The following is a 10,344-nucleotide window of genomic DNA, read 5'->3' as shown; positions in this document are numbered from 1 at the left end:
TAGTGCCCTTTTTAAGTGGCCAAAAAAATTGGAGGGCAACTTGGCCTCCTCCCACGCTCATTTTTTTCCCGAGGTCACCCAATCAAAATTTTGAGATAGCCATTTTGTTCAGCATAGTCTAAAACCTAATTAATATGTCTTTGAGGATGACTTAATCCCCCACAGTTCCCGGGGGAAGGGCTGCAAGTTATAAACTTTGCCCATTGTTTACATAAGTATTGGTTATTGGGAAGTATATAGGTGTTTTCAGGAGGAATTTTTTTCTAGTGGGGGGTCGGGGTCGGAGTAGGGGTTACAGGGGAGGATCTTTTCATGGAGGATATTTCCTTGGGGGAAGGAACATTTCCATGAAGGGGGTGTCAGATTTCCCAGCATTATTTAAAAACTGATAAGAAATTTAATAAGAAAACAAGTTTTTTTTCAACTGAACATAAGGAGCAACATTAAAACTTAAAATAAGTTGAAATCGTTACGTATATGAGAGGGTTCACCTCCAGTCAATACCTCGCTCTTTACGCTAAAGTTTTTTAGTACTTTCAAAAGAGCTATCTATTCTAATTAACCGGCCTTTGTCATTTGGGGGTTTGTGATTCGAACAAAATTAGAACTTTAGCGTAAAGAGCGAGGCATTGACTAGGGAGCGAACTCCCTAATATACGTAATAAAACCATATGAATATAGAAATTCGTTACGTAAGTTAATTCGTAGGTTACGTCAGAACAAAATTTCGAGAAAGCCAATTAGCCAAAAAAAAAGGAAAATTAATATGCGAATTTCGTTTTAAACATTCATGTACGGTGAGCCAAAATCAAAGCTACATTAATTCAAAAACTTTCAGAAATTAACTAAAAAAACAAGTTTTTTTAACTGAAAGTAAGGAGCGACATTAAAACTTAAAACGAACAGAAATTATTCCGTATATGAAAGGGGCTGTCCCCTCCTCAACGCCTCGCTCTTTACGCTGAAGCTTGACTCTGTCTCACAACTTTATTTTTTAAAACAATAAAAAACTTTAGCGTAAAGAGCGAGGCGTTGAGGAGGGGACAGCCCCTTTCATATACGGAATAATTTCTGTTCGTTTTAAGTTTTTATGTAGCTCCTTACTTTCAGTTAAAAAAAGTTGTTTTCTTTAGTTAATCATGAGTAAGGAAGTAATCGGATAGTCAAGAAGCGACGCTTCTTGACTACCAAGGTCCCTGCGTCGGTCCCGTAGTTTGTTGCTACAGCAAAGGTTCGATATCTGGGTCCCGTATAACCAAACTAAGGTCAAACTCACTGCGCCACCGCAGGACAAATACCACAAGTTTGGGCTAACTTGAATGGAAACTAAAGGTTCTAGCATTTTTGTTTAAGTCATGAAAGAGATTAAACCGCAACAAACTGCCATTTTTAGCTACAAAACTGTGGTTTTCCCTGGCTTTAAAGCCACCACCCCTCGTACTAAAAAACGAGAAAATCTCTTTTTTGTATGGTTGTTATCACTTTTCTGTATCTCATTATTAGTTTCTATTATTTTTTCTGTCCGGACTAGTAGATTACCTTAATATCCCAAAGAGATGTTTAAGTAATCATTTTAAAGTTACAGCCTTTACGATTCTTCTAACGTGTATCTGATAAATGTTGTCGTTAGTTCATTGTTAAGTGCCAAATGCCAACTTCTGGTGTGAAAGAACTGAGAAGAGCAATTAACAGGAAGTGTATCATTATGTCTCCACGGTTGGAAACCTTTCAAAAGGGGGTTCACAATTCTCCTTCTTATATCTCTCCTCACACATCCCTTAGCAATTTAAAATAAAAAAAGTTCAATAATCGTTTTTAATAAATAATAGCCTAATCAGTATTTTATTTATTTATTTTCATGAAAATAATTGATTTTCTTATGTGCGAATTCTCAAAGTTACCGGCAACAACATACCCCTTGGACTCAAGTTGTATATATTTTTTTTTAGAAAATTCTAGGAAGATTGGAAGTAAAACCCATAGTTTAACAAAAATCATATTGAATTCTTTAGTTTCATCCCTAATAATAAGCAAATCTTTTTGAAGGTTTGTTGCTTATATTTGGAAAATAGGGAGAAAGCAAAATTTAATTTAAAAAAGTTTTCTTATGGAAGTAAAGAGCGAGGTTGAAAGTTCAAATGGACAAAAATTACTGATTTACATATTACGGAAGATGTCTAAGAAATTAGCTCGAATAAACTGGCTCGTCACATTTCGCAGTTGTTTTTTTTTTTTTTTTTTTTTTTTTTTTTTTTTTTTGCAGAACTCTTAAAACTAGCGCTTTAGTGAGAATGAATTTTGAAAAGCTTTTTTCACACAATCAGTTTTTCAAAGAAAAGTAAAGAGCTACATCAAACCAAAAATTAGAAAAAAAGACAAATCATTTTCTAAGGGTAAAACTACCACAAATCACCGTCAATAGTAAATGAAACCCAAAACGAACAGAAATTACAATTAATAACTGAGTCAAACTCAAAACGAGCAGGAACTAATGTGAGTAGGGCTGACGCCCCCCCAATTATTTCTGAATACCAGAATATTATTGAATTTAACTGAAAACAATACTTGGTTCGAGCTGAATATTTTTATTTCTCATAATATCGAAAAAAAAACACCATCGTATACAACATTACAAAAAAATAACAACAGCAGATGAATACTTCTTTGTCAGCTCAATTTTAAATGTGGAGATGTTAAGGGTAATATATTATTCATCCGGGGAGGGGGAAATTTTCGCCCGGTTGCAAGTGTCTAGAGGATCTATCTCTGGGGAACGGACTTTCCACAGGAGAAATTCTCCATGGGAGAACGTTCTGCGAGACTAAATTTCCACTGGGGGAAGAGTTTTCCGGGAAACCTTTCCCACGGAGGGGGATTTCTGGCACGATATAAAAAACAGTAATAAATTAAGGCCATTTCCAAATGAAAGGGTGCCGAGAAGAATTTTTTAGCGAAATCGTTCGCAAGAAAGGTATTGGTCTGTTGTGAATTTTCCTGGTGTGGGTATTTTAGGTGGAGGGAATTTCCGTGGAGGGAGGACATTTATATGAACGGGGAGCCAGACTTCCCGGCATTATTTAAAAAACGACCAGAACTTAAATTAAAAAAAAAACTATATTTCAACTGAAAGTAAGGAGTGACATTAAAACTTAAAACGGACAGAAATTATTGCATATAAGAGGGGTGCTGCTCTCTCCTCAATACCTCGCTCTTTGCAGTGAAGTTTGACTTTTTGTCACAATTCTCTAAGAACTACACCTGAAACACAAGGGCTGTTTAATTAGAACAATAAGAAGCTTTTTTAAAAGAACTAAAAAACTTTAGCTTGAAGACCGACGTATTGTGGAAATTTCTCCCGGAGAATTCCCTCTAAAGAAGAATTCCACCATGCACAAAATAGAGTAGACACATAGAAAGTACAAGATAGCTACCTCAAAATATCAATCAGATGTCCTAAGGGCTAATAAAAGGACCATATTTCAAATTGGCTGGACAGGGCTGGCTGGTCTTTAATCTCACTCAACTTTGAACAAAAAGAACTAGAACTGTCAATTTCCGATCAAAAGGGTATCCTCCGAAGTTTCTACGACCACAGGGGGGAGATTTGGGACGAGGAGGGGGCATCCCTTTACTATACAGAATAATACGTTTTGAAGTGTAATGTTACTCTTCACTTTCGTAATAATGGCGTAGACCAGAAAACTTCCCGGATATCAAAAGAGATTATGTATCAACATTTACCTTCACCCCCTTCTTAGTACTAATTCTGTATTTTCCTGACGGCTCAATGAAAGTTAGGGCGTTTTGGCATTAAATACACCTTTTTAGGCCTCCAGCCCCCCTCCCTAAGCAGCGAAGTGGTTGTCCTAAAAAAATATTGGTCTTGTTTCTTCCAGTATTTTCGTTAGCCTTATAAAAACCCCATTCTCAAATTTATTTTCCCTATTTTATCAAACTTTGTTAACTTAAACTATTGCTTGCTTATTTGGAATAAGGAGTCCTGTCCAGTTTCACATTTTCGCTCAAAAAATGTGAACATATTTTCTTGAGACTTTCTCCTATAGCGCTGAAAAAAGGAAGCGGTCTTCCTCACGAAATACAAATAAAAAAGCAGGTTCTTTCAACTGAAAGTAAGAACCAACATTAAAAATTAAAACGAACAGGAATTATTACGTATCTGAAAAAGGTTGCCTCCTCCTCAACACCTCGTTCTTTACGCTAAAGTTTTTAGTACTTTTAAAAATGCTTCTTATTGTTCTAAATAAACGACCCTTGTGTTTCAGGAGTCGTTCTTATAGAATTGGGACAGAGTTAAAACTTGAGCGTAAAGAGCGAGGTCTTGAGGAGGAGGCAATCCCCTTCATATACGTAATAATTTCTGTTTGTTTTAAGTTTTAATGTTGCTCCTTACTTTCAGTTGAAAAACTTTTTTTTAAATTTAATTTCTGATCGTTTTTTAAATAATCCCAGGAAATCTGGCCCCCTCCATGGAGAAATACCCTCCCCACGGATATATCCTCTACGAAATTTAATCCTGGTGAAAATTTACCCAGGACAGCTACTCTTAACAACTCCACGCGTAAAATTGAGACGGAAAAGAGAAAGAAAGACTTATAAAAAGAATTTTGCAAAGGGATTCTTGCAAATTCCACCAGTGTATAATATCTCCTGACAAGTTCACCCCCTGAAAATTTCCCTTCCCATGGAAAATTCCCCTGTGGAAAAACTACCAGCAGAGAATTTGTCCCCCCCTCCACACTAAAATGTATGCTTGCTTACCAATAACTAATACTATGCGTAAACAATGGGCAAATTTTATAACTAAAAGACCTTTCCCCTGGGGCTGTGTGTGGGGGGGGGGTATATTATATCCAAAGGCGTAGTTATTGGGCGTTTCAACTATAATGAACAAAATAGCTATCTCAAAATTTTGATCGGACGATTTTGGGAAAAGGGGGAGGGGAGGGGGCCTAGTTGTCCTCCAATCTTTTTGGTCACTTAAAAAGGGCACTAGAACTTTTAATTTTGTAGGCCCCCGTTCGAATGAGCCCTCTCAAGATATATTAGTACCACAGGATCGATATGATCACCCCTGAGGAAAAAACAACAAAAAAAAACAACCACAAAGAAACACGCATCCGTGATCTTTCTTCTGGCAAAAAACACAAAATTCCAAATTTTTGCAGATAGGAGGTTGAAACCTCTACCGTATGGTTTCCTGATACGCTGATCTGATTCTGCGATTTTCATTAAGATTATATGACCTTTAAGGGATGATTCTTTCTTTTTTCGAAAAACAAGGGAAATTTTCTCTAGCTTGTAGTCGTTAATGGTAAGACTAATCTTAATGAAGCTTATATATTTGAAATGAGCATAATAAGCCGATTCTTTTTATATATCTATTGGTATCAAAATTCCGTTTTTTTAGAGTTTCGGTTACTATTAAGCCGGGTCGCTTTTTACTTACAGTTCGTTACCTCAAACTGTTTGATTCGTCTTGTTTCTTCCAGTAGATGAACTATTGCTAGCTTATTCAAAATAAGGATTTCTGACCATTTTCGCATTTTGCTCAAAAAATGTTATGAAATGTTTGATTCCATTAATTTTTTCCAATTTTGTTACTGAAAAAACTTATTAAATTTCAGGGTGGGGAGGGGAACGCCAAGCACCGTTTAAAATAGTGCCTTTTAAGTTACAACAGTTAAAGTGAGATAGATTATCCTTCGCGTGAATTAAAATCTTCTTTATTCGTTAGCATCTTTGCAGTGTCTTGAGAAGAAAAGATGGAAATTCTGATATAAACCTTATTTTTTTTCCCCCAGACAAATGCCGAGTGACGATTTTGAATTCAAATATAAAATTAAAATCTATTTTAAATGACGTAAATGCAGTTCAAGAATATTTTATTTCAGAAACCAAAAATTTGCCAGGTGGAAACAGATTAGTAATTAGGATCCTTTTTCTTGGCATAAAGATTACCTCCAAGTCTGTGCACCGCCTACGCAAATTTATTATAAACAAATCATTTGTTCTAGAAGGCGGAAACTTCCGGGTGATGGTGAATGTATTCCATGCCAAATTAAGTGCCTATTATTATGGAATGCTTAGTATCTCCCTAGGAACTCTCTGTGAACCTAATAAAAAAAGATAGAATAAAAACTTTATGTGGTTTTAATTCTGCAGAAAAAACGATTTTCCATGAAAAAAAAAACCCCTCGATATTCGAAAAATACCGTTTTTTATTTGTTTTAAATAAGAAAATTCCTTACACACTATTTTAATTCTTCTGCGAGTGAATTCGTTTTGTTAGAACAGAGACAATTCGAATAACAGCAATGAACTTATTCAGGGAGTATAATAGTATTTTCTCTATGATTTAAAGCTTTTGAAATGATCTCAAGGTTTAGTGCAACATGTGTCTTGGAATTTTATTTATTGACAAATCTTGCCAGTCCTTTTAAGGTTTCCCTACTTCATGTTTTTTTTATATTTTTTTGTGATATTTGTCACAAATAATTTTGAAAGAATGAGCATATCAACGTGGCTTGACGCTGGGTCAAGCCAGCCAGCATGCAAAGCCAGCTTCAAAGCTGGCTTTGAAGTTGAACCTTGAAGTAACCTGAAAGAAATGAAGTTACCTCAAACCTTGGAGCAAACACAACACATTAGATTTGTAGACACAATAGTTATTAATGCTATGAGTGGTTTACTTAGAGGGCCAGAATAGGTATTGTCTAGTTTGTATGTATTTAGCAGGTATTTATGAAACTAAATTTTTTTTTATTTGTCATATTGAAACTTCTTTTTTTCGAGAGCCCAATAGTTAACTATCTCATGCATTATTTTGAAGGCAAAATAGAAGTAATGCTTGCACACACTTCATGTTACAAGCATTCATTGTTTCGTTTGAGGTTCGGTGATATGTTTGGCTCGGGGAGGTTTTTTTTCAGCGACTGCTAGTTCGACGATCAACAAACATTCTCAAAACTGCTGCAGTATAACCATATTCTCTGCAATCGCTAAGTGACTCCATGCCCGACTTACAGTAGGTAGTGTATTTTCTTTGGCCACTGATTTGTTTTGCAGTTCTTCGTCACTGCTTCGATATCCTCTTGTCAGGGTGTCATAGTATGTGGCGGAACCACTAGAGTTGTCTGCATTTGACAGTGCATCGTGAAGGAAGGCAGTTTCTACCTCAATTTCGGATGTGCCATAGCTGCTACGATCATATCACTTCCTCTTCAGAAAAAAATATCAAAGATGCTTGTGGCGTGTTTCCGGTTTCCACGATTAATAGAGATATTACTGAAACTGTGTTTCATTTAATTTCTCAAACGTTTGTTTTTGTAAGTAAACTTAAGTGATAATACTGGTAAAAAAAAAAGTAAAAATCGATGGTTTATATTCATGACTCTGAAGTTTAAAAGTTCACAATGGAAACAAATTTAGGCCAAATTTGAATTTCCTAGAAAGAAAATATAGATAATTTTTCTTAAAAAAATTATTTCTACTATTTTTTATTTATTTTATGATTAATCCAATGTCACGCACGAGTTGGGCTTTAGACAGTCGGAAATGTCATTTTTTTTTCACGCGTAATTTGGAAGCATGCTAATGAAATTTGAAAAAAATAAAAATTTCAGAAGCCTCTCTAGTGACTCCTCTTCTCAAAACGTGCAAATTTAAATCAACCGGCATTTTATTTCTATTCAAGTCTAGGCTAGACAGATCGTCCCCTTAGAGCGGTTTTGTCGTAACTAAGGTTTTCAAAATTCCAAGAAAAACGACATTGAAAATTTCACCTTTGCTGGAACTTACACGGTACAACCGATTTTCTTCGCAAATACATAAAAAAAAGAGAAAAAATAACAAGGAAGGTCTCCCCAATATGACATGGAAAAGGTAAAGTTTTCATTGTCGAAACTTGAAATGAAATACAGATACGACAATCCGCCCTTAACGAAATGGGAGTAAACTTAGATACGATAAAATGGTGTGGGCTGCCTATTCTTTTCACCATGAAGATACGACAAACGAGTTCTTATGCAGCAACACTATTTGAAAAAGTATAAAAATTACAAAAAACGTCAGAAACGTTTATTTTTTGTTGAGTTTCTTTGCCGGCCGCCGTTTTGCTTCAGTGGGATCCTCCTCTGGACAGGGATCTCGCGTAGACGGAGAGGCTTCCAAACGTTCAGCATCCCCTTGGCCTTGTATTACTGTTCAATCTTGGTTTCAAAATACTCCTTGTCTTGGTTGGGGATGAACTTCAAGAGATTCTTGACATCTTTGATTTTCGCCTCAGGTAGATCAATCTTTTTGCCACAAAGTTTGGGCAAAACAAGACGTTCAACAACACGGACAGCCGAAGTGTTGGGACATTTTTTAACCGAAGTACATTCTTGTGATATAGTAGCCATTTGCAAGTCTCCAGAGAAGGAAGTTTTGAACCAAACTCTCTTAGCGTTATCCTGACGGAACTCAAGTTGTTTTACCTTTGAATACGGTACCAACAAGTACTTGTACAGCTTTGCTGACTTTTGAAAGTCAAAGAACTTTGACTGGGTCATTTGCAGGACATTAAAAGGATGTATCCTTCTTACTTTCAGTAACTTCCTCGCCAGATCTAGTGGGGAAAACAAATCAAGATGCTTTACCCCCGCTCAATAGTGCTATTTACAGCATCAACCTCCTGTATACTCGAATGACCTGGTACACAATACTTCATAACCACTTGTTATAAGCGCGGAAATTTTCCTAGAACATCTTGGATGGTGAAGCCTATAATTGAGTTTCGGTTCTGGGACACGCAGGAGTCCGACCAAGTAATTAACTGGCGGATATCAGGGTAAGTATCAAGGACTTTTTCCAGTATGGCCACTAGTCCACTAGCTATTTCGTTTGCTCCACGTCCAGCCTCAAACTCGGACCAAATGCAACAGTATACCTCATTGATTTCCTTGCCAGTCCTTCTCTGGAATGAAAGAATTGCCGTAAGGTTGAATGTAGTTTTCTTCCTTTTATAGAAAAATGAAGAAACATTACCCCGGGGCAGCGGAAAAACATTCTCCAGATCAAAACAAAGTAGGGGAATAGATAGGTTTGACCTGTCCATGTAACGTTCAATCTTGGTCTCAATTTTACTTTTTACATGAGCCTCATACTTGTCTTTTACTTCCTGATCTATTTCATTTCGGTTTTCTTCACTTACACGTTTTTCCTCGCATACATCACATTGATCTGTTTTCGGAATATGAAATGACAAATTAAACTGCGTGTTGAAGATCTCACGATACTTGAACTCACTAACATCATTTCTTGCTAGTTCTCTGCAGTATTCCTGATACAGTTCATATATTTTGCGAATGTTTAGATTTGCCTCCAAGAATTTTCTGGTAGACTTGGCTCGAGTATAATGCGATTCAACGCACGGGAAAGATTCAATATGCTTTTTCACTAGTTCAGTGTCCTCGTTACTAGTTTTGTTTCGAGGTACCTGTACTGCCTTTGGATTTGGCATTCCTGTTGTAGCAACATTTGAATGTGCGTAGTAAACTCTTCTCTCTGAAATATCAAGAGTAGCCAAATAAAATGTCTTGCAAATCCGGACTGTTTTCGTGTTAACGACAAAATAATATCGCAGTGTGCAACTCCTGCGCGTCTCCACTTTCTTCTTGGTTTTAGTCTTGGTTGGAACGGTCTTAGTTGTTTTCAAGTAAAACATTTTCTTCATATCCTTACTTAGTCTCCAGAAATCATCAAAAATCTTTTGTCTCTCTTCAGAGGCAATAGCCTGACTGCAATTATAATGACAATCCTTATTACAAACAACATCCTTCACTGTCTTCTCTTTCCCATGAGTTTTCTGGTTGTTAGGATTCATATATACAATACCAGAGTTTACTGCTGCCTTGATCTTTGTCTTAACCCAGTTCTTCCTATCTGAAATTCGTTTTCTGGTCTTTTTACGTGAATTAGGATGATCCACTGTATTGCTTTGACTATTTAGATCTGGCTCGGTTGTTTCTTGTACAGGTTCAGCATTATTGGGAATCTTGAGGTGCTCCTGATTTTCCGCTGCCACTGAACCTGTTATGGCACTTTAACTAGAACCACAGCCAACACTGACATTAACCTCTGAAAAGAGATCATAATCCACATTTTCTTGAAGAGCCTCAGCTACTTCCTGATCAGATTCTCGGAAATTTAGTTCTGAAAGGCTGCTTGCATCTAGTTCGGGTCGATAGAGAGGATCACTGCCTTTTTCTGAATCAGAAGATAGATCTTCCTCGCTAGAAAAAACAAACAAAAAACTATAGCTCAAGTCTTGAGTACACCAGTCAG

The 10,344-nt window shown here is 36.5% G+C and overlaps 1 protein-coding gene across 1 annotated transcript in view; it reads left to right on the top strand.

Annotated features, from left to right (window-relative positions):
• LOC148955415 (muscle-specific protein 20-like) overlaps window positions 1-10,344 on the top strand; it is an 83,714-nt gene that overhangs the window by 48,293 nt on the left and 25,077 nt on the right. The window lies entirely within an intron of this gene.

The sequence above is a fragment of the Artemia sp. Qi Xiang Cuo genome, chromosome 2 (assembly GCF_049724085.1).
Source record: "Artemia sp. Qi Xiang Cuo chromosome 2, ASM4972408v1, whole genome shotgun sequence".
In the NCBI taxonomy this organism is placed as follows: Eukaryota; Metazoa; Arthropoda; class Branchiopoda; order Anostraca; family Artemiidae; genus Artemia; species Artemia sp. Qi Xiang Cuo.
This window is presented reverse-complemented; position numbering and strand designations above follow the sequence as displayed.